Raw genomic sequence first — 22,700 nt, 5'->3', positions numbered from 1 at the left:
AATAAGTCAGAGCTGCTGCCTCTAAGGGAGCTAATAAAGGAATGTCATAGAAACATGTCAAATGTTCAGCAGTTATTATTAGCAACTGCAATTTTTAGTCTTAGTGAGCGGTGAGCGCTGGCTGAACCGGGGTCCCTTGCCCAAGCCCCAGCCTCACTAACAGGCCATTTCCCCCGCCCCCAGGGTTCGCTCTGCAGTCAGCCAAGTCCATCCCTCACACCCGTCTGACACCGTGAACAGGTGTTTATTGTGCAGCAATTAAAACACCTATACAGGTTTGTGCCCTGGCGCTTAATGGTATACTGTGTGCTGCACCCGTGCCAACTTAACTGGTGTCTACCTTTCTGGGCTTCCAGGTCCTAACATTACATCTACGTGGATCCCCAGGTGGTACATCAGGACTGGAGGCGGCCTGCTGTGATTCCCGCCTTGTAACCTGGTCCACTTTGGCAGCCGTGTTCGGAGCAACTGGGCCTACATGGGCCCTACTACTGCTCGGGTGTCCCAGGTGACGTAGTGCTGCTCTGTTCTGCCCGACACCCATCAGTTGCACAAGGGCAGCAAGGGGTTGTCCGAGGTGATGTGGTGTTCAGGCAGCTCCTTGTGGGAGTCACCGGAACGGCCCCCATCGCCTCCTCCTCCCTCAGAGTGCCTGATGGCACCTAGGCGACTGAATGGGACGGGGATGCGAGGGGAGCTAACTCCTGATTTCTCCCGCCACCTGGCGATGCCAATCCTGGAGATCCGCTCCTGTCTCGACCAGGGTCTCAATGCTGTGGCCATGGAGCACAGGGAGTGGACCACCTCCCTTTGAGACAGTGCCACATTACCTTGCAACTGTACCACCTTCTGGGTCTGTGTAACATCAGCCAGTGACTGTGCCATCTCCTTCCGGGCCTGTGTCACATCAGCCAGTGGCTGCGCCATCTCCCTCCGGGCCTGTGTCACATCAGCCAGTGGCTGCGCCATCTCCCTCCGGGCCTGTGTCACATCAGCCAGTGGCTGCGCCATCTCCCTCCGGGTCTGTGTCACATCAGCCAGTGCCCGGGCAATGCTGCCGACACCCTCAGCCATGGCCCGCTGTGGCTGGGCCATGGTCTGGAGCACCGCTGAAATGTCCAGGTGTCTCTCGCACATGGGCGCCTCTGACAGGGCAACCCTGTCTTGGGCCTCGGCCACCACCCTCACAGAGTGCACCAGGCCTTGGACATCTTGACCCATGGCCGATACCTTAGCTCCCAAAGGTACCTTCGCACCTACAGGCACTGGATTGTTGTGGGTGGGGGGAGGGGGTGAAGGAGGGGTAGGTGGAGTGGTGGGGGTGGTGTGGGGGTGGTGTTTGAGGGGGGTGTGGGGAGGTGTTGTGTGAGTGGTGGTGGTGGAGGGGGTGTGTGGTGGGTTGTGGGGTACTGACACACGTGTCATGGGAACCGCAACTCAGCGGGGTCTCCCTTGCTTGCCCGATGTCGACCTCCGCCCTGGTGACTGCCCTCTCTCCGGGCCTATCAACCAGGGCCTGTGTCCGCTGCTCTGCTGTAATGACGGGGCCTCAGGTCCAGCAGTCCCTATCCAGTCTTTTCCCTCTCCCGGCAGTTGTGGGCCGGCTTCTTCTGGAATGCCACATTCCAGACAGTGTTAGACAGTCGGGTACATGCAGCACAAGGGGTGGGTAGATAGTGGTCTTCGTGCCCTTGACACCCGGACATGGTGGGCAGTATGGGTGCTGGCACGTGGTGAAGGGTGGGTGTTCGGTTGCCCTCTGGGTGAGGGGTTCTGGGTGTCTGGGATGGGGGTTAGTGCCAGGGGAACAGTGCTGCCTACTCTCTTTGGCTGCCCTGAGGAGATAGTGCAGTTTTCCCCGGCACTGCTGTCTGGTCTTGGCAGTGGAGCCCATGGCGCTCACAACCTCTGCCACCTGCGCTTAGGCCCGGGGTATGGCGGTGGGTAGCAACCTCCTTCCCCCCCAGGGTAGCCCGCCTCTCCTCTATGGTGTCTAGCCGGGTCTCGAGCTCAGCAGCTGCGAACCGGGGTGTCACTCTCTGTGCTGCCACCTTCTGGGATGACTGAGCGTGGGGGAGCGGAGTGCTGATATGGGGCTGCAACTCATCAGTCTCTCGAGTGTCAATCCTGACGAATCTGACACCGTTTTTCATTGGACTCGATTGTGTTCAACGTGGCGCCGGTGCTAGTCTATTAACGGTTCAATCCCGGCATCAACACTTTTGTTTCTGAAATAGGGAATCCCATCTACAATGTCTGCAACACCTCTTGATGTCTGATGTTGGGATGTCCTCGTCCAGTTAGCACTGAGTGTTCATCATCCTTCAAAGGGTCATGACAATGTGAGCCTGATGTGTAACTATTGACTCTCATATTGAAGACCATGGACAAAATGAGAGGAATAATAACACTGGTGCTCATGTTGGCCCATGCTGGAGGCCTGTTGTCCGAGAGGGTACTCACTAAACTCCTCATCCTCCTGGTGGAATGAGGGCCACACACACACAAACCAAATCTGACCCGTGTTATAGCCTCTTCACCTGCCACCTCGTCTTCCTTGAACTCATCACCGTTATACCCTTCAAGGTCCTCCTCATCGGAGGAGACATGCAGATCCTCCATCTCATCATCTGGTAAGTCCTCCCCCCTTACCAGGTTGTGTGGCAGTCAGCAAACTGCAATGATTGATGGGACACTTTAGAGACTGTAATGGAGAGCTCCACCACATCTGCCCAGGCATCAACACATCTGCCCAGGCATCACCACATCTGCCCAGACATCAGCACATCTGCCCAGGCATCAGCAACACGGGCTGGATTCTCCTTTCCTGAGTCTAAATGCTGACCCCAACGGAGGATCCGTGGAGTTCAGAAAAATTGGCGCCAAACCCGCACCGATTCCGCTACTGGTGAGGGGCTAGCACCGGCGCCACATGGAACACACGAAAAACTGGAATGGCCAGGTCTGTGATGGACACTCGCAGGGCTGACAAGCTGCAGCTGTGCTAAACTATACACCCCCCACACACCTCCCTTTGATGATGCAGGTGTATCTGTCTCAATCTTCTTCTTCTTTCCTGCCGTTATCTTATAATGCAGGCAGCGATAAATCCAACCTCCATCTTCCTAATTTCCTCCTCTCTGTGGCATCAATGAGAAAGAGACAAGAATCAGCATTAGCTTCCAAAGATCCTGGGCTGGATTCTCTGGTCGCCGATGCCGAAATCGCATTCGGCAACGGGCTGGAGAATCCAAATTCCCGACTGAATCAGGGGTGGCGCTGCTACCACGATGCTCTGCCCACTCCAATGCAGAGTACTCACAGAGTACTCATCCGCGGCCTCAGGCCATTGCTTGAGACCCGCCCCTAATGCCCAGCCCCCGACCATCGGAGTTCCGGACGATGCGGGCCAAGTGTGGTCTCACCCGTCGGGAACTCAGCATGGTGGCTACGGACTCAGTCCAGCACCGTCACAGTCGGGGCAGGGCAGTGGTGGACATATTCGGGGCTGGGGGCACTGTGGTGGGCGGTCCGGAGCGTGCGAGCTGGCGGATTGGGGCGGGGGGGGGGACTATTTCGCGGGCCGGGTCCACGAGCGGTATCCGCCATGAAGCCTTCCTGCTAACACCCAGCAAAATGGGGAATCAGTGGCTGTTCTGTGCCAGTTTTCCTGCCGTTCCCACGCCGGCATGGGGACATAGTCTCCAAATCAGAGAATCCAGCCCCCCCTTTCTCTCAATGAACCTCAATGACTCGACAGTGACCGTGGGTTCAAGGGCTTTGTTCCTGTGTCGGAGAGTACTCCCCCCTTGAAACAATGGACAGTGTGGAATGCTCTGGAGTTCATTATTACTCTGGGCAATTTCCACACTGTGAACAAAGGGTTCAAACAAATCTATCGATTAATGTCACTCTGTGGGATTAGTCTGACAATAATGGGCATCATTGCTTCACTTTTCTCATTCCCTGCACTGTCATTGAAAGTCTCCCAACATGTCTTAGCTGTGCCTCTCTCCTCATTTGGGAAAGCAGAGTTCAGTTAGCTGCCCCTTTAATCCCCAACCCAGTGCATGCAGCTTCCCTCCAATCTGCTTGCAGAGGTCTCCGAGCACTACTTCTCCTCAGTATAATTGTGTACTGCGCCATTGCTGCAGGTTGGAAGATGGTGGTGTGGAATTCTCACACCAGATCAGCATGGACCCTGTCTGTGTGAGTGTGGAAACCCTTGCCATTGTCCTGAAGGAGCTCAGGTTTTCTGCCTGATGTGTTTTGCTTCTTCACGTAGCATAAGCTGCTTCCTTGATTTGCACTCTGACAAAGGAAGGTTCAGACTTGGAGATAGGTTTAACACATTTATTAAACTGTTAACAATTCTCCTACTTGGGTTCGACTCTCCTGCTAATCTAACTACAGCAACTCGATCTAACTAACCAGTCTGCTTTAATCCATGCGGTGGGTGTGATGCTTCCTGATCTGCCCCTGTGTCTCTGAGTGTTGCCTATGGAAAGAGAAAGAGCATGTGTGCCCTGTCCTTTTATATGGGTAGCCCCCTTGTGGTAGTGTCACCTCTGTGTGTGTCTTGACTGCCCATTGGTTGTGTCCTATCTCACTGACCTATTGGTTGAATGTCGGTGTGTCATGATGTCTCTGGTGCTCCCTCTAGTGTTTATTTAGTTCTAGTGTATTTACATTAACCCCTTGTGTATTTACAGTGATGCATATCACCACATCCCCCCTTTTTTCGTGTTACATATTTTCTGTAGTGTTAAAGAAAATTGAACAAAATAGGTAGATAAGTGATGACATGTACAAATCATGATGAATGATGATTACACAATAAGTCCAAATCATATGTGTAAGTCCAAAGTTCATTAATTAATATAGTCGAGTGGCTTTCTTGTTTTGTTGGTAAGGTGGTGATGTTGATGGTGGCAAGTCCTTGTGAACGCCAGTGTCCCTGTACTTAAGGAACCAAGAAGTGGTCAAATCAATTTGTTGTCTGATTTGGACTCTTTTTTTTTTCTTTCGATGCTTGTGGTAGCGATGTATGTAATCTGTGTCGTCCTGCCATGGTATGTCATTGTACTGAGCTGAGCAGTAACAGTGTTCCGCATTTGCAGAGTTGTACCATGTCGTACCAAAAGTAGTTCCATTGTTGTTGTTTTTGTCGTGCTTGTTGTCGACGTTGTTGCCTCTGGTACACTTCGTGATGTTGGCTTTGTTGTTGGATTTGTAGGTTTTGTTGTTGTGTTTGTTGCGCTCAGCGACCACCCTCTGTGGATAATACGAGTCCTTCACACAGTTACCCATGTCAGCGTCCTTTGTGGCATTTGCTGTTTCCTTGAGCGTTCCGTCACTGAGTCCGCGGCGCTCCCCGTCTGGAGTTATATTCGGCTTACTTGAATCAGCTTTGGCTTGTCGATGCTCCCCGTCTGGAGCCCTTTCTGGTTCACCTGTGTCAGCTGAGGTTTCTTGATGCTCCCCGTCCGGAATCATTTCAGATTCATTTGAGTCAGTTGAGATTTCTTGATGTTTCCCGTCCGGAGTCATTTCAGGTTCACTGGAATCTTCTGAGGTTTCGTGACGCTCCCCGTCTGGAGTCAAAACGTTCAGGAATGCATTTGCTTGTGGAGAGGCTCGAGCGGATGAGGTTTGAATTAACGTGGAGTCACCGGAGTTACCAGTAGTCTCACTGTGATTGTCGAGTGCCTCTGTACACACTAGCTGGGAAGTGGGATGCCGTCGTCACTTGTCACACATACAGTGGGTAGAGCCTCAGTGTCTTCTTGTCGTTCACTTGGGCTGGGTAGACTGTCAGAGTCTTCTTCTCGTGGCTCAAATAATCTGAGTGGACTGTCATAGTCACTTTGTTGTCACGTGAGCATGGTAGACTGTCATAGTCTTGTTGCTGTAAACTTGAGCGTGGTAGACTGTCATAGTCTTCTTGCTATTCACTTGAGTGTGGCAGACTTGCGTCGTCTGCTGCTGGTTGCTCAGATGAGGTTGCTAGACCTTCATGGTCTTGTTCATGCAAGGACTGCGCTCTAAAGTCTTGCGTTGCTTCTATCGTGGTGTCTGTCCACAAGCTCGCTGTGGAGGCTTGTGTCACTCCCTCTGTGGAGTCTTGCAGCGTTCTCTGTAGAATCATGCATTGGTGTCACTGTGGAGACTGTCATCACTTCTTGTACGGAGGCTGGGACCCTTCGTGGTGCATGGACCAGTCTCTGAGTGGAGTCGGGGACTCTTCGTGGTGCGTGGGCCACTCTCTGTGTGGAGTCGGGCCGCTCTCTGTGGGCTTTTACCGCTCTCTGTCTCTTGGTGTCAGACTGCAACATAATCCTGCACTCGCGAGTCGGGATGTCATAAGTGCTGGGCTGAAGATTCCCCAATCTGAAGAACTCGTCGTCGGATGTACAACATCTCTAGTTGCAGTTCAGATTTGGTACTGAGGTCGCCACATGCAATGATGAAATCTTCGTCTGAGTTGTAGTTGTCAAGGACTAAATCATTGCTTTGGCTGGTGCTAACTGCATGTTGCAGGGTTCTGCGGAGGTTACTTTCAGCGACTGGTCGAAGTTCAGGCATTGTGCTGTTGTTCCAGGTGAAGGAATGGTGTTTTACGGCTTTAAATTTTTTTTCACTGTTTTGGTACATTGCCCCTTTAAGTGGGCGTGGTCCGGGGCATCTGGTGTCATGACGCTTGTGACGTAGAGTGTTGGAATGGAGTGCGCATGCGCAGATCGCTGGTCCTTTACTTGGCGCCGTTTTCGCAAATGCGCATGTGCAGCTCCTTTCCCAAGATGGCTGCAAATCAAAACTGCCGTTTTCTGCATTTGCAGGGGCCTACCTTCGCCTAGTGGTGAGTGTTGGCGCCTCTTTTGCCATTCTCTCTTGTGTTTTCCTCGCAGAGTTCTTGAAACTTGTTCAGGCCTGCCTGGAAGTCTCTCTTCCCCGTCAGGGAAGGAGAAGGGAAATTTGATATTAAGTAAGTGGTCTGGCCTACACGTGTCTCCAGATCCACAACACTGTTGACTCTAAAATGGCCCAGCAAGCCACTCAGCTATATCAAACCGCTAAAATATGTCAAAGGAAAGGAACTGGATGGACCATCTGGCATAGAAGAATGTAAGAACTAGGAGTTCTTGGTCTGCTCCGCCATTCAAGGAGATCATGGCTGATCTCATCTCAACCCCATCTCCACCTTCCTGTCCGCTCTCTGAAGCTATTCATCCTACTACTAATTAAAAACCTATTTATTTCCTGTCATTCACCTGAGGGAAGAGCTGCGTTCCGAAAGCTAGTGATTTGAAACAAACCTGTTGGACTTTAACCTGGTGTTGTCAGACTTCTTAAATGTGTTTGGTGTTCCTTTTTTAAAAATTGTACTTTATTCCAAACGTATGTAAAAGGTTACAAAACGTAAACAATTCGGGGAACAAATTCCTCAACACACAATTATAGTTTGTACAAATTTTCCCCTTTTCCCACCCTCCCCCCACCTCGGCGACAAACAGTTCCTCAAACACGGCCACAAACATTCCCCCGCCTTGACTCGGAGCCCTCCGCTGAACCCCTTAATTCATACTTGATCTTTTCCAACCGAACAAAATCATTTAAGTCCCCCAGCCAGGCCGCCACCCCCGGATGTGGACTGAACCGACCAGGATGCCCGGGCAGTGGGGTTTACCGCAATCGCCAGGATGCCCCGGGTCCAGGGGGTGATCAACGGGATGCACGTCCCCCTACGGGCATCTGCAGATAACAGGCCGCTCTACACAAACCGAAAGGGTGCCATTCAATGAACATCCAGCTGGTCTGTGACCATCAGCTGTGCATCATTCATCTCTGTGCCCGATACCGGACAGTGTGTACGATTCCTTCATCCTGGCACACCTGGCGATTCCTGACATGTTTGGGGGGCACTCCCCCGGCTGAGGGGTTGGCTCCTGGGTGACAGGGGTTACCCGCTGCGGCTGTGACTGATGACACCTATCCAGAAGCCACAGACCGATGCGGAGACCCGCTACAATAATGGCCATTCAGCGACCAGGGGTGTGATCGAGTGGTGCTTCGGGGTCCTGAAGTTGCGGTTCAGGTACCTGGATTGCTCTGGAGGGGACCTCCAGTATGAGGCTGAGAGGGTCGCCCACAACATGGCGGTCTGCTGCATTCTCCACAACATTGCACAGCAAAGGGGTGATGTGCTGGAGGAGGAGGAAGGGCAACCCTCATCCGATGAGGAGGATGTGGGGTAGGGGGAGGATGGACAGGACATGGGAACTGGGAGACATGGGAGGTCGCAAAACATATGTGCCAGGGCCAACACGCACGGGACACCCTGGTCTCCTCCAGGTTCACCGACTAGGATGGAGAGGGTGGGGGGAGGGGTCTGGCCAGGGCACGGACACCACATCCCAAACACCCTCTCACTTCCCACCCCGCCAAACCCTCCACTTGCATCCCCTCCGTTATACATACCTGCAGCGTTATGAAGCGGGGGCCCTGGGTTGGCAGTAACAGTGGGTCTGGTCCATGGGATGGAAGATGGTGACAACTCGCACGGTGATGAACTCTGGTACTCCACATCGTACGACAATGTCTGACTCATGCCCACGGTTGCACCGTCCACCTGGGTGATCCCTGCATGCGGGCTGGCCATTCCATCTTAAGGTCGCACTGAATCCCTGGGGTGCACCAGCCCCCTGAGGGCCCCCCGGCACCTAGTGCTGCCAGTCCTGGAGGCCCGCTCTGATCTTGACCAGGATCTGCATGCTCGCAGCCATGGAGCACAGGGAGTGGACCATCTCCGTCTGGGACTGCACCACATCACGCTGCGACTGTGACACCACCCTGTGGGTCTGTACCACATCAGCCAGTGACTGAGCCATCTCCCTCTGGGACTGGGTTACCTCCCTTTGGGACTGGGCCACCTTCCACAGTGACTGTGCCACGCCGGTCAGTGGCTGGGCAATGCCTCCGATGTTCCCAGCCATCGCCTGCTGTGTCTGGGCCACGCTGAGCAGTGCCGCTGCAATGTCCAGGTCGTTCTGGCACATGGCTGCCTGTCCTGGGCCTCAGCTACCGTCTGCACAGAATGCCCCAGGCCTTGGAGACGCTGATCCATAGCAGAATCCATTGTCCCCAAGGCCTCCACCGCAGATGGCGCCCATACAGTGTTGGCCTTGGTGGCATGCATGGTCAGCACCACCCCTGCTCCTGCATGCGGTTGGGCTCCTCCTCCTGCACCCGCTGGTGCTGGATGCTTGCTGACATCCCCTCTTGTGATCCCTGGCTCTCTGACTGCATCGTGGTTGGGACAGGATGTTCCAGACGCCCGGGACCCTTCTCGATGGCAGCTGGTTCCTGGGGTCGGCCTGCTCTCCAACTGTCTGCCTCCTTGGGGGCTCCTACATCCACCTGCTGTACCAGATCAGCTATATGGTGCGCACCAGATAGTGTCCCAGGAGTCTCTTCATTAAAGTGCCCAACCAAGGTGATAGTGTTGGAGACAAACAAGGAGGGTGTTGGAGACATCTGTGATGGAAAATCAGTGTCATCCTACGATCCGAGCTCCGGGGTGTCCTGAGTCTCGGACGGAGGGCTGGTGTCCGGATTGCTCTCCCCGTCAGCACTCGCCTGTTTGCAGGGCACTGGCTCTGGCACGGGCACTTAGGAGAAGTTCAGCGTCTCCTGGTTCCACATCAAAATTATTTTTGGTAGCCACTTGAGTGGAGCAGGCCTATCCAAGGGAACTAAACTCCATGGTTGCGATTCTCCGCACCCCACGCTGGGGGGGGGGGGGGGGGGGGGGGGAGGGGGGAGAATCGCGGGAGGGCCGGGCAAATCACGACACGCCGCCCTGGCACCCCCGCGATTCTCCCACCCCCCCAAAATGGTGTGTCGCGTTTTTCGACAGGCCGCTCGGATAATCGCCGCTCGCCGTTTAGCATGGCAACTGCCGATTCTCCGGCCCGGTTGGGCCGAGTGGCCTGCCGAACCCGACCGGTTCATGCCATGCCAACCACACCTGGTCGCTGCCGGCGTGAACAACGCGCGACCTCTGTGTTTGGGGCCTGTGGGGGGCGGAGGGAGGATTGAACACCACGGGCGTGCTCAGGAGATGTCTGGCCCGCGATCAATGCCCACCGATCGTCGGGCCGGCGTCTCTAAAAGACGCACGCTTTTCCCTCCGCCGCCCCGCAAGATCAAGCTGCCATGTCTTGCGGAGCAGTGGAGGGGAAGACGGCAACCACGCACGCGCGGGTTGGCGCCGGCCAACCTGCGCATGCGCGGCTGACATCACTTAGGCGCTGCCGGCCGCGTCATTCCTGGCGCGCCGCATCGACGCAAGCATCAAGGTCAAGCCCGAGATTCACGCGCCGCCGCTCCTCGACCCCCGACGCCGGAGTGAAACAATCCGGGTTTCACTCCGGCGTCGGCTGTTTGTCTCCCTTTGGGAGAATTCCGCCGCATATGTCTGAAAAACTCCTGGCCCAATAGTAGGTTGGATGTCTTTACAGGAATCCTTACACACAGGATATTGAGTCCAGGAATGATCACTTGATCCATCTGTTTTGCGTTCATAAATCAGGTGCAATGAGACCTGATTTGTGGCCTCCAAGCAGGGTTGCCAACTGTGATTAAATGTGTTCCTGGAGGTATCATCACATTACTTGCTCCCTTGTTCCTTGTGGCACATGGCCGTCTAAGCTAATTGGAAAGCAAAAAGAATCATTCCCAATTGAACGATGCTTGGCTATCAGCCAAGCAGCCTTTTACACTCCCCCATTTTCAATATTTTTGTTGTAACCCTCATGGAGGTCGTGGAGTGTGGACGATTAGAATCCCATGACCTCATCAGAGTACAAGCTTCCCCATTAAGGAGGCGGGGCTTCCCATTAACAGGAGAGGTTTGGCTGATTTAAATCTCCTGACCTGGATGGGGTTGCCCCGGGAGAAGCCTTTAGGGAGTGAAGTTTGTACATTGTATTGTGTGATTAAATCTTTTCTATTATCACTTCCGTGTGGACGCTCTGTCTGAATCCAACACTGGATTTATGAGGATAAAATGGAGCTGCCGACAGCGCCAACTTCACAGGACTCGGCCCACTTTTCAAAGGCTTCAGGAGGAGGCTTTACCAACAGCAGAAATGATGCACAGAGGGAAATTGGAAACCTTTGATGTACGTACACATGACTGGGCCCAATATGTGGAACGAATGCAGTACCTTTTTTTGCACCAATGTCATTATCAGTGATGAGCGCCAGACGGCCATCCTCCACATGGCTTGTGGGGCCGTCACATACAGCGTAATCAAAAGTCGAATGTACCCCAAAGTGATGGATACACGGTTTTCGCAGCCTTGGGAGCACTGGTGGGTGAACACTTCAACCCAAGCCGCCCATTATCGGAGGCTCACGGAGTTCTGCGAGTTCGAGGCACCACTATCCGAAGCCTTTCGGCACAGGCCTGTTTCGGCATCCGCGATGCAGCGAACCAAACCAGACTATCAACCAAACCACAATTGGACCTGAAAAAGGCTGTCAAAATAGCTCTATCCCACGAAAGTGTGGAACAAAGAGTACAGGAGCTACCGGGCATGGCGGTCCTCCGTTTGAGGCATCTAACTTCCCGCAGTGTACCCTCTTCTAGAACCAATGATTGCAACCACCGAGAGCCACGCCAGCGTCGGCGGGGTCAGGATTCCCAATGGGTGTTTTCTCCCAACCCAGAAGAACTGGATGTGAGGGACCGGTATTCACATGGCCACCGGGACCAGGCTGAGAGATGCCAGGGAGGAAGCCCACCCTCCCACCATCCCACAGGCATGACTACTCCACCCGGGGCCAGACGCATTTTCTGGGCTAAACGGTTGATGACTGCCAGCAACTACATTTCATCACAGCGCTGAAGGTAGCACTGATGCACCTCACGCTCCGCATCAATGGCTATCCGATTTTGATGGAGTTGGATACCGGGGATACCGACAGACATTCGACCGTATAAGTTCCGGGATCAAGGTTTTGGGTTTGCAGGATATGGATGCTCTTTTGGCCACATATACTGGGGAGCCGTTGGCAATTTTGTTTTTTTTACTATCACAAGTAGGCTTATGTGGTAGTCACCACTGATGTATTATATTGTACATATGGGTTTTACGGTAAGGCCCCTGTACTACAGGTACAGGGGTAGATCCCTGCCTGCTGGCTCTCCCCAGTAGGCGGAGTATAAATATGTGTGTTCTCTGTACAGCAGCCATTTCGTCAGCTGCTGTAGGAGACCACACATCTCTGTGTAATAAAGCCTTGATTACATTCTATTCTTGTCTCATCGTAATTGATAGTGCATCAGCTGACATTAAAACTGCAATGAAGTTACTGTGAAAAGCCACTAGTCGCCATATTCCGGCATCTGTTCGGATACACAGAGGGAGAATTCAGGATTCTCAGCTGGTATGGGAATTGAAACCGTGCTGCTGGCCTTGTTCTGCATCACAAACCAGCTGTCTACCCCACTGAGCTAAACCAGAATTGTTAGTATCTTGGTGGTCCTGCTGAATAAGGGCTGCAATCCATCCGTTTGTCATGGTCGTGGTACGAGCGGTGGCCCTAGTTTGCTGCGATGCGACTGGTTGAAGCGCCTCCCTTCTTTGACTGGCAGCGGATTTGCCAAATGTGCCCAGATAGACCGGACGCCATGCTGGCAAAATTCCCCATGGTTTTCCAGAAGGGTAGACACTGAACTTGACTGTTTGGAAAGTTTGTGCATCATCCGCCCCATGCAGTTCACGGATGGGGCGGTGCCAGTTGTGGCTGCACTGAGGCTCGATTGCACCATGCGCCTTGGTGGGGACTACAAAATGACGGTCAATCGTGTTTTCCATTTGGACTGTTAGCTTGCATCAGAGATAGAAGATCTTTATGCATGGCTCAGCAGAGGCCTCGCCTTCACAAAACTTGATATCAGCCACGCTTATCTCCAGCTAATCTTGGACCTGGGGTCAAGTAAGTTTGTGATGGTAAATATGCACCGTGGTCTGTATGAGTATACCAGACTAGCCTTTGGGATATCGGCATACACAATATTCCAGAGAGTCATGAAAAATATTCAGCTGGGGTTACCGTGCGTCGCGGTTTACTTTGATTCTGTCCTAATCAGTGGGACATTGGACCAGGAACAATTAAGGAACCTTGATAAGGTACTGTGACCGTTTTCAGCTGCTGGTGTTTGGTTCCACAAGGAGAAGTGTGTGTTCCACCCCAGGGAAGTTATGTATTTAGTTACCGCGAGGACGCAGCGGCCTTCACCCGGTCGAGGATAAGGTGGGCAATCCAGCAGGCCTCCGTTCCGGAGGGCCTCATGGAACTCCGAGAGTTTCTAGGCCTTATAAACTATAATGGGACTTGCGACCCTGCTGGCCCCCTTACCTGGTTGTTGAAATGGGGCAGGCATGGACATGGGGTCCACCACAACAGGCAGCCTTTGCCGAGGTGAAAACATAACTCGTCCTCAGGGCTCCTCACCCACTTCGGCCCGCCAAGCCACTGATACTCACCTACAATGACTTGCCTTATGGCATTGGAGTGGTCCTGGCCCACCAGATGAATGACGGCACAGAGCGACCCATTGCTTTTGCTTCTCAGACTCTTGCAGCAGCTGAGTGCAGTTACGCCCAGATTGAGATAGAGGGTTTGGCCATCATGTTTGCAGTAAAGAAATTCCATCAATATGTCTATGGCCACACTTTCAAGGAGCTGACGGATCACAGCCTTTACTAGGGTTGTTCAAGGAGGACATGGCAATCCTTCCCATCACATCCCCAAAAATTCAGCAATGGGCTTTGCTGTTGGCAGCATTTGAATATGTATTGGAACATCGCACAGGGACAAAGATCCCTCATCCAGACGCTCTCAGCCGGCTTCCTCTACCGACCAGGCCACTGGCGCCAGCTTGCACCGGTCATAGTGGCTTTGCATTTTATGGATACATTGTCCATTACCACATCCTAAATCAAGGCCTGGACCCAGACGGATCCTCAGCCCATGTCCGGCACATCATTTTGTACAGGACTCAACATCATGCTTTTCCCGATGACCGGAGAGCTTTCACGAGGAAGGCTGCAGAACTCAGCATAGAGGATGGGGTCCCCCTATGGGGGACATGCGGCGTGGTCCCGACAAAAGGTCATGGCCCCATTTTGTGCGATCTCCACAATGGCCATCCCAGGGTCTCGAAAATTAAGATGCTGGCCCGCAGCTTCATGTGGTGACCTGGTATCAACACCAACATTATAAAGCTCACCCAGCAGTGCTGTGAGTGCCAGGAGCACCGGAAACTTCCGTTAGCAGTGCCCCTCCACCCTTGGGAGTGGCCGGGATGACCCTGGTCATGCCTTCATGTCAGTTACGATGGGCCATTGAAGGGTTTGATGTTCTTGATCCTGCTCAGTGCCCACCTCCAAGTCCTCGCTCGAGCGGCTACGCCAAACCTCAGCATACAAGGCATACCGGAAGTTCTCGCCTGACAATGGGATGGCGTTCACTAGCAAGGAATTTGGAGGCCTTTTTGTGAACAAATTGAATTCTCCACGTCCGCACCGTACCACCTGGTGTTGAACGGTTTGGCTGAGCAAACGGTCCAAACGTTTATACAAGGATATGGAAGAAGACCACAAGCTCTATCAAAATGGGTCTGGTCTATTTTCTCTTTTCCTACAGAATGACACCGCACACCCACAGGGGTGGCACCATCAGAAATGCTCATGGGTTGGCTCCTTCACACGTGCCTGAGTCTTGTGTTGCCGGATATTGATGGGAAGGTCCACAGCAGGCAGAAGTGGTCTGAATTGGACTCCATCAGACACACGGTGATTTTTGCCCAGGGACATGGTTCACGTCTGGAACTGTCGTCACGGTGCCATGTGGATCCCGGGAGTCATACCTAAATAGATGGGACCGGTGTCCTATATGATACGGCATTGGGCTGGGAATCAAATAGGTTTTTGGATCACATCCACAGCCATACCCGACCTGGCCGACCCTTATTTAGATGATCCGGCATTGTTGTTGTCGTCACTACCGCCATTGCCGTCTCCAGTTTCCGGACCCCTAGGATGCTGGATGCAGCGACCTCGGATTCCAAATCCGAGACGGAGATAGAACCGTCTGCCGTGGCCGAGCACCTGGGCACAGCAACAGGTCTAACTGTGGTGGCGCCGCTCCGGCACTCAGATAGAAAGCGACCCCCCCCTCGGGTGTCAGGGCGAAAAGGGCTAGAGGTCCTGCTCATCAATCCGTCACGGCTGAGGCTGTTCAAGAATTGGGCGGAGGAGTGTTATAACCCTCACGGAGGTCACGTGGTGTGGAGTATTAAGACCCCATGACTTAATTGGAATACAAGTTTCTCCATTAAGCGAGCGGGGCTTCCCCTTAACAAGGAAGGCCTGTCGGATATGAAAACCCCATCCCGATGGGGCCAGCCCTGGAGAACCCTTCGGGGAGTGGACTCTGTAAATTGTATTGTGTGAGCAAACATTTTTATTCTGCCTCCATCATCACTTCCGTGTGGTCGCTCTGTCTGGGCCCAACAAGTTTTATATCTGGTAAAGTGAAATGTTCAAAGCAAATTTTAAAAATAATCTTTTTAATGACCCCATGATTTTTCTCCAGGATTGCGCACAGTAGTGTTCTGCAGATAGATCTTCAATTTCTGGAGTCTCCTGGAGGTGGCACTACCTGCAAGTCTGTATTTCTAAAGGTATTAATAATTATTTAAATAAAGCACTGATAAAATAAATAGGCCCAAATTTAAATTTGACAGAAGGGCTGGTGAAAATATTTCCACTGAAAACGATTGCAATGTTAGTTATGTCATTGGTGACAAATTCCTTTTTACTGAGCAGTACAATTGGGATCATGGTAATGTATAAATTAGATTTACTCATATCAATGTTACAATGCAACTAGCTGGATGGATTAACCATATTTTTGTTGGATGTCAGGAACAAAATATCCGAAACAGATGAACTTTCAAGTCAGTCCAGCATTATTACATGATTCTGTTTTGCAATCTCAGTCTTGCATGTTAGGATGCTGCAGTCAAACTCCCAGGGCCAATAATTTACACTCTTCCCCACAAGTTCTGAGATGGTGGAGGGGAGCATAGAACATACAGTGCAGAAGGAAGGCATTCGGCTCATCGAGTCTGCACCGACCCACTTAAACCCTCCATTCCACCCTATCCCCGTAACCCAATAACCCCTCCTAACCTTTTTGGTCACTGAGGGCAATTTAGCATGGCCAATCCAACTAACCTGCACGTCTTTGGACTGTGGGAGGAAACTAGAGCACTCAGAGGAAACCCACGCAGACACGGGGAGAACGTGCAGACTCTGCACAGACAGCAACCCAGCGGGGAATCGAACCTGGGACCCTGACGCCGTGAAGCCACAGTGTGATCCACTTGTGCTACCGTGCTGCATGAAATTGTTTGGAGAGGATTCCTTTCAGATTCGCACCCATCCCAGCCTGGTAGTGATTTTATGCTGAGATGGGCAGGGGCTCAGACAGCAATTCCACCCTTTTCCCAATTAAGGGCCTAAAGTGACCAATTACTGGCCACTTAAGAACCATTTCCAACCCAGCCTTTACTTTTTGGCTGATGACAGCTCTGGGGTGGAATCACGGAAATAAAGATTAATGGATCTTGGGCAGGAAGGTTGGCGGGCATCTCCATCTGATGCCAGCTCATCCCCCCCCCAGGTGTTTCCTCCCTCCCTGCCCTGGGACCCTTGTCACTTACCTTGTCCTCAGGTTTCTGGTATTTAGAGCCAGGCAGCGTCTTGTAGTGCCTCTTCCAGCCACCCCAGTGCTGAACCTGAAGCACTGGAGAGCATCGACCAACAGCTCTCCAAGGCAGGACTTCCTCCCGAGTGACTTAGGGGCTGTTGAAGTCATAGAATTAAAGAATTCCTACAGTGCAGAAGGAGGCCATCCGGCCCATCGCGTCTGCACCGACCCTCTGAAAGAGCCACCTAGGACCACTCCCTTGCAATCTTGGAACTGCACCTAACCGTTGGACATTAAGGGGTAATTTAATATGGCCAATCCACCTAACCTACACATCTTTTGACTGTGGGAGGAAACCGGAGCACCCATGCAGACATGTGGAGAACATGCAAATTCCGCACAGACAGCCACCCGAGGCTGGAATTGAACCTGGTTCCTGGCAGTGCTAACCACTGTGCCACCGTGTCGGCCCAGAATACCAGAGATAAACAGACTAGTCAACAATGTAAGGCAGATAAGTCTAACATGTTTAACTGCCTTCAATTCAAGGTGCATTTTTTCACCAGAAATGACTTAATTCTCATCTGTTTTGTTTATTTGAATACAATTTAAAGTATTCCTGGAATGAAAACTGAAAATGCGCAGTAAAAAGCTAAAAATAAGCTGATGTTTCATGTGCGGCTCTTCATCAAATAAGGCTTGCTCGTAACATGTTATTCTAGCTCTCAGTCTTCGATGCTGATCAATTTACTATGTATTGCTAGCATGTCTTTTTGTAATTTAGATTTCTAGAGCTAATTTTGCAATTTGATGGGAAATGAGTAAATAAAAACTATGACTGTTGTAAAGATCCACTTTTACAGTTAGTTTTCTTATAAACTTTGGAATCTAATTTTCAATACCACATACCAGTCAGGGTAAAGCGAGAACAGATTTTGCTTTTGAGACAACTTTGATATTTTCTTTGTAACAATATCATTTGATACAAATCATTCAGTTGGAGATAGCACACTGCAATGAAGTGACATCCTTTCATTACAGATGAAGCAGATGGAACATAACTTTGTTGTGAGACTATTCTATTTATTTGTCTGGGTCTGGGCTGGCTGCAGAGGGGATGCAGGGACGCAAGGGGAAATGGACATATGTTATGCATGTGATGGGCCTGGGGACCGTGGTCCTGCCAGCACTCGCCCCTCCAGTGTCCCAGCCCCACTGCCCCATCCCCTGCCCCCGCCTCATACACACTCCCCACCACCGCCACGCCATGGGTTCGTTGGGACCTTGTGATGAAATGGTCAGCCCGTATGCAGGGATTACCCAGGTGGACGGTGGAAAGTGCTCCTGTGGCAGGAGTCAGACGTTGTCAAATGATGCGGAGCAAGAGCTCATTGGAGAGCAGGTTACCATCATCCTCCATCCCATTGGGCAGACCAGCTGTTACTGCCAACCCAGTGCCATCACCTCATAGTGAGGCAGGTAGGAAGCACGGAGGGGGTTGCAAGCGGGGTGGGGGAGAGGGGGTTGCAGGTGGGGGGGTGTGGAGGTGGGATGTGGAGTTCGTGCCCATGGCCAGTCCCACCCCCCCCCCAGTTAATAATAATACTACCACTAATAATAATAATGTTTATTGTAACAAGTAGGCTTACATTAACACTGCAATGGACTTACTGTGAAAAGCCCCTAGTCGAACAACGTGTCCCGCATGCATTGGCCCAGGAACACACATTGTGCCCCCCCCACCCCCAACCCTGTGCCTGTCCGGACACCCCATCCTCGCCACCCTCTGCATCCTCCTTGTCAGACGAAGATTGGCATTCATCCTCCTCCTCCAGCATGTCACCCTTCTGCTGCGCGATGTTGCGGAGGACGCGGCAGGCCACCACGATGTGGACAACCCTCCCAGTGCTATACTGTAGGGCCCCTGCAGAGCGGTCCAGGCAATGATCTGCACCTTCAGGATGCCGAGGCACCGCTCGATCACACCCCAGGTTGCGCATGAGTGTCGATGTAGCAGGTCTGCACGTCAATCAGTGGCCTCTGGATGGACGTCATCAGGTACGACTCAGCCCTAGAGTTGCTTTCTGCTTGACTTGGTCTCAGACCATAATAGTGACAATGCTCAAATATAACAGAATCACGAGTTTTTATTTTCCACAGTTACTTTTGATGTGGAACTTTATCAAACGCTGTCTGGAAATTATGACGTAACTTGCTAACCAGGTTGTGCAGTTCAGACAGAACACAAAGGAACACAGTTGCCTTAATCATTGATATTCTTCTTCTTATACTCTGCCTAGTAACGGCATCTGTGAGGTAAATGACCCTGAAAATATGTGTAATATCAATCTCCAGTCTTTTGACAGAAACAAATAGAGCAGAAATTCATTTAATCAAAGCCTGTCACAGTGAAACAACAGTTGCAATTGCAGGGGAAATGAGGTGAATTTTGAGTGGAACAGTCAGCAATACCTGATCTATTCAATCTCAGACATAATATTCAGAATCAGTGTTGACACTAGCATAGTTCATCAACCAAGCAATTTCAATGGCCAAAATGGACATAGAGGGCAGCTTTTTCCCAGCTTATTTGAGGCAAACAGATGGGAAATTGATGTTGGGTTGGGATCTGGGCACGATCCTGCCTCTTCCAATTTTCCCTGGGGCCACCCCCTTGGATCTGTCAGGTATGTAATCAAGAGTGTGTAAAGTTGTTAAGAAACCAGTGATGAGTTATGTTAACCCTGGATTTCCTTGCCGTTCCCAGCATCTGACTCATGTCACCAAGGTGATGGCAACTTGGGAAGAACCTGATCAGGGAAGGAAAAACAGGGAAGGCTTTGATCAGTGAAATTAAAGAGTTTAAGCCATGGCCATTGAGAGACTGCTGTTCAAAGTACTTCTTTTAGAGAGTGCTTTCACAGCTTGACAGGTGATTGCCAGATTATTGGGAGGTGCTTCACCTGCCTAGCACTTCAGCTGCACTTCCCTGCTGCCAGCCTTCACCACGGCATGGGAACAGATGATACAGCTCCATTTCCCAGAACCGCTGAGGGGTAAGAGCAAAGGGGATACCTCCACCAACAGCTCCACCAATAGCAGGAACAACACCAACAGCAGCACCAGCCGCCTTCTCATCAGCCAGCCTCTTCCCCTCCACATGGCAGAGGGGGTAGACACTGTGGTCCAACTGGAAGGAGGTGAAACAGCCAAAGCAGGGCCTACAGGCACAGGATCAGCTTCCTTTGCAGGTTCGAGCACCACTGCCTCAGGAGGCCCAGTGTCTCATTCAGGTTCATTGCTGTTATCTGCAACCTGTTATCTGCAGTCTGGTTCTTGCAGCCTGCAATTCCAAGGGCTAGTGAGCTCTTCTGAAACTTCTGAAAAGGCGTGTGGTGAGTTGGCTTTCATTAACAGGGGGATTGAGTTTAAGAGGTACCAGGTTTTGCTGCAGCTTTATAAAACCCTGGTTAGACCACACTTGGAGTATTGTGTCCAGTTCTGGTCGCCTCATTATAGGGAGGATGTGGATGCTTTGGAGAGGGTACAGAGAAGATTTACCAGGATGCTGCCTGGACTGGAGCGCATGTCTTATGAAGAAAGGTTGAGGGAGCTAGGGCTTTTCTCACTGGAGCGAAGAAGGCAGAGAGGTGACTTGATAGAGATGTACAAGGTGATGAGAGGCATGGATAGAGTGGATTGCCAGAGACTTTTCCCCAGGGTGGAAATGGCTGTCACGAGGGGATATAATTTTAAAGTGATTAGAGGAAGGTATAGGGGAGATGTCAGAGGTAGGTTCTTTACACAGAGAGTGGTGGGTGTGTGGAATGCATTGCCAGCCGGGGTTGGTGGAGTCAGAGTCATTAGGGACATTTAAGTGACTCATGGACAGCAGTAAATTTAAGGGGTGTAGGTTAGGTTTGTGGTGATCACAAGTTAACCAGATGCAACACAACTGAGCGACCACTAGAGGGAGCACGGGAGAGCCATATAAATAGATCAGGACAGGAAGTGAGGACACACTCTTCACAGCAGGGGGGCTGGCAAGCAGGACACACAGCAAGCAAAGCTGGTAGTTAGCACTGGAAGGTAGTTCTAGGTCGAGCTCTGGAAACTGAACGAACCCACAATAAAGCATCTTCTCCACACTTGAGACTGCGAGCTTTATTAAGACACGAGGAACAACACATGGTACCAGCAGTGATTTCAGACGCTTACTACAGGACAACTCAGCTGCAGATACAGAAAGCACAAAATGGCATGGAAATCTCCTACTGGACATTCGACTGGGGAAGACATCGCTAATTCGAGGATGTGGCATGGATACCCACCTCAGCTGGACACGACTGGTAATGTAAGAAATGTCTGGAAAAGGTTTAAACAAATGTTCGATTTTTATCTCATAGCTAATGATGTAGCAGACGCCTCAGACAAAATTAAAATAGCAATTCTCATCGAAGGGCCTGTCAATAGGAAAGTGTATAATGGATTTAAACACTCAAAAGGTGAAGACAGGAACAGCTTACAAACGTTACTAAACAAATTTGAAGAGTACTGTGAGAAATTTGAACAGCAAGGCATGCTCACAGTCCAACCTGCACAGAGACTGAGTGATGCAAGACTTAAAAAATCACAAAAAGATCAGGAAATCGCGAATGCACAGTACAGATCAAAAAGAAGAAATAACATGAATTTTTCACAAAGCCAAAACGCTGAAATCCAGTCCAGATCGGAAAGAAAAGGTAACTTACAACTTTTAGAAAGAAAAAAACGCTGAAATCCGCGATAAAATGGCGTCGGGGCACATTTTGCAGTCTCTGGTAAGCAAAGAACTACAAATCGCGTCTGCGCATGCGCCGGAACCGGAAGTTGCGCATGCGCCGGAACCGGAAGTCGCACATGCGCCGGAACCGGAAGTCGCGCATGCGCAGTTTACAAAAGATCGCGGCGCCGATCGTTATGCGCATGCGCAAGGCGCGCATGCGCAGTCAAAAAAAGTCTTCGTCGCGGACCGTCATGCGCATGCGCAAGCCGCGCATGCGCAATGGACACCGAACCGCACAAGGAAAGAAAGCCGATTTGCGCATGTGCAAGTCGTTCCTACGCGTGACGTCATGACGTCTGAGAATCCTGACCACGCCCACTTAAAAGGGAAATGCCCGAAAATTGAAAACAAGACACTTAAAGTGGTAAAACCAAATTTTCTTGCCTCAGAACACAGAAAAACGCCTGAACTTAAACCAACAGTGAAAAACAACTTGCACAAAACCTTGGAAAAAGCTGCCTTCACCACACACAGTGAAGCGAACAAAAAGAATTCCGAAACAACAAAAGATGATTTGTTTTTCGACGATTACCTCTCAGACCTGACTGGGTCAGTCGGATATGCTTATCACAGCATCAGCGACACGGTCGCAAAGCACAACACGAACCAACTCGTGGTAGATGAATCCAACCAAGATGATTTGGTTTTCAAAGAATACTACTCAGACATGGCTGAGTCAGTCGGATATGCTTATCACAGCATCAGCGACACGGTCGCAAAGTTCAACACGAATCAACTCGTGGTAGAAGAATCCAACCAGGATGATTTGGTTTTCGGAGAATACTACTCAGACACAGCTGAGTCAGTCGGATATGCTTATCACAGCATCAGCGACACGGTCGCAAAGTTCAACACGAATCAACTCGTGGTAGAAGAAGCCAACGAAGATGAAATGGGTTTCAAAGAATACTACTCAGACATGGAGGAGTTATTTGGACATGCTGATCACAGCATCAGCGACACCGTTGCAAAGCTCAACACGACTCTACTCATGGTGGATGAATCCAACACCATGGTGCCATGGCAGCTCGTCGATACATTGGATGACAGCAATACCCAAGACGAAGACGACGCCACACAGAGAGCA

At 51.2% G+C, this 22,700-nt stretch overlaps 1 long non-coding RNA gene across 2 annotated transcripts in view; it reads left to right on the top strand.

Annotated features, from left to right (window-relative positions):
* Positions 1-6,786: 6,786 nt before the first annotated feature.
* The window catches only part of LOC119977844, a 47,702-nt gene continuing 31,788 nt past the window's right edge, over positions 6,787-22,700 (top strand). For both annotated transcript variants that reach the window (XR_005463294.1, XR_005463293.1), the window contains exons 1-2: positions 6,787-6,859; positions 15,670-15,757. This is a non-coding gene — a long non-coding RNA (uncharacterized LOC119977844). The remainder of the gene's footprint in view (positions 6,860-15,669; positions 15,758-22,700) is intronic.

The sequence above is a fragment of the Scyliorhinus canicula genome, chromosome 14 (assembly GCF_902713615.1).
Source record: "Scyliorhinus canicula chromosome 14, sScyCan1.1, whole genome shotgun sequence".
Classification (NCBI taxonomy): Eukaryota; Metazoa; Chordata; class Chondrichthyes; order Carcharhiniformes; family Scyliorhinidae; genus Scyliorhinus; species Scyliorhinus canicula.
This window is presented reverse-complemented; position numbering and strand designations above follow the sequence as displayed.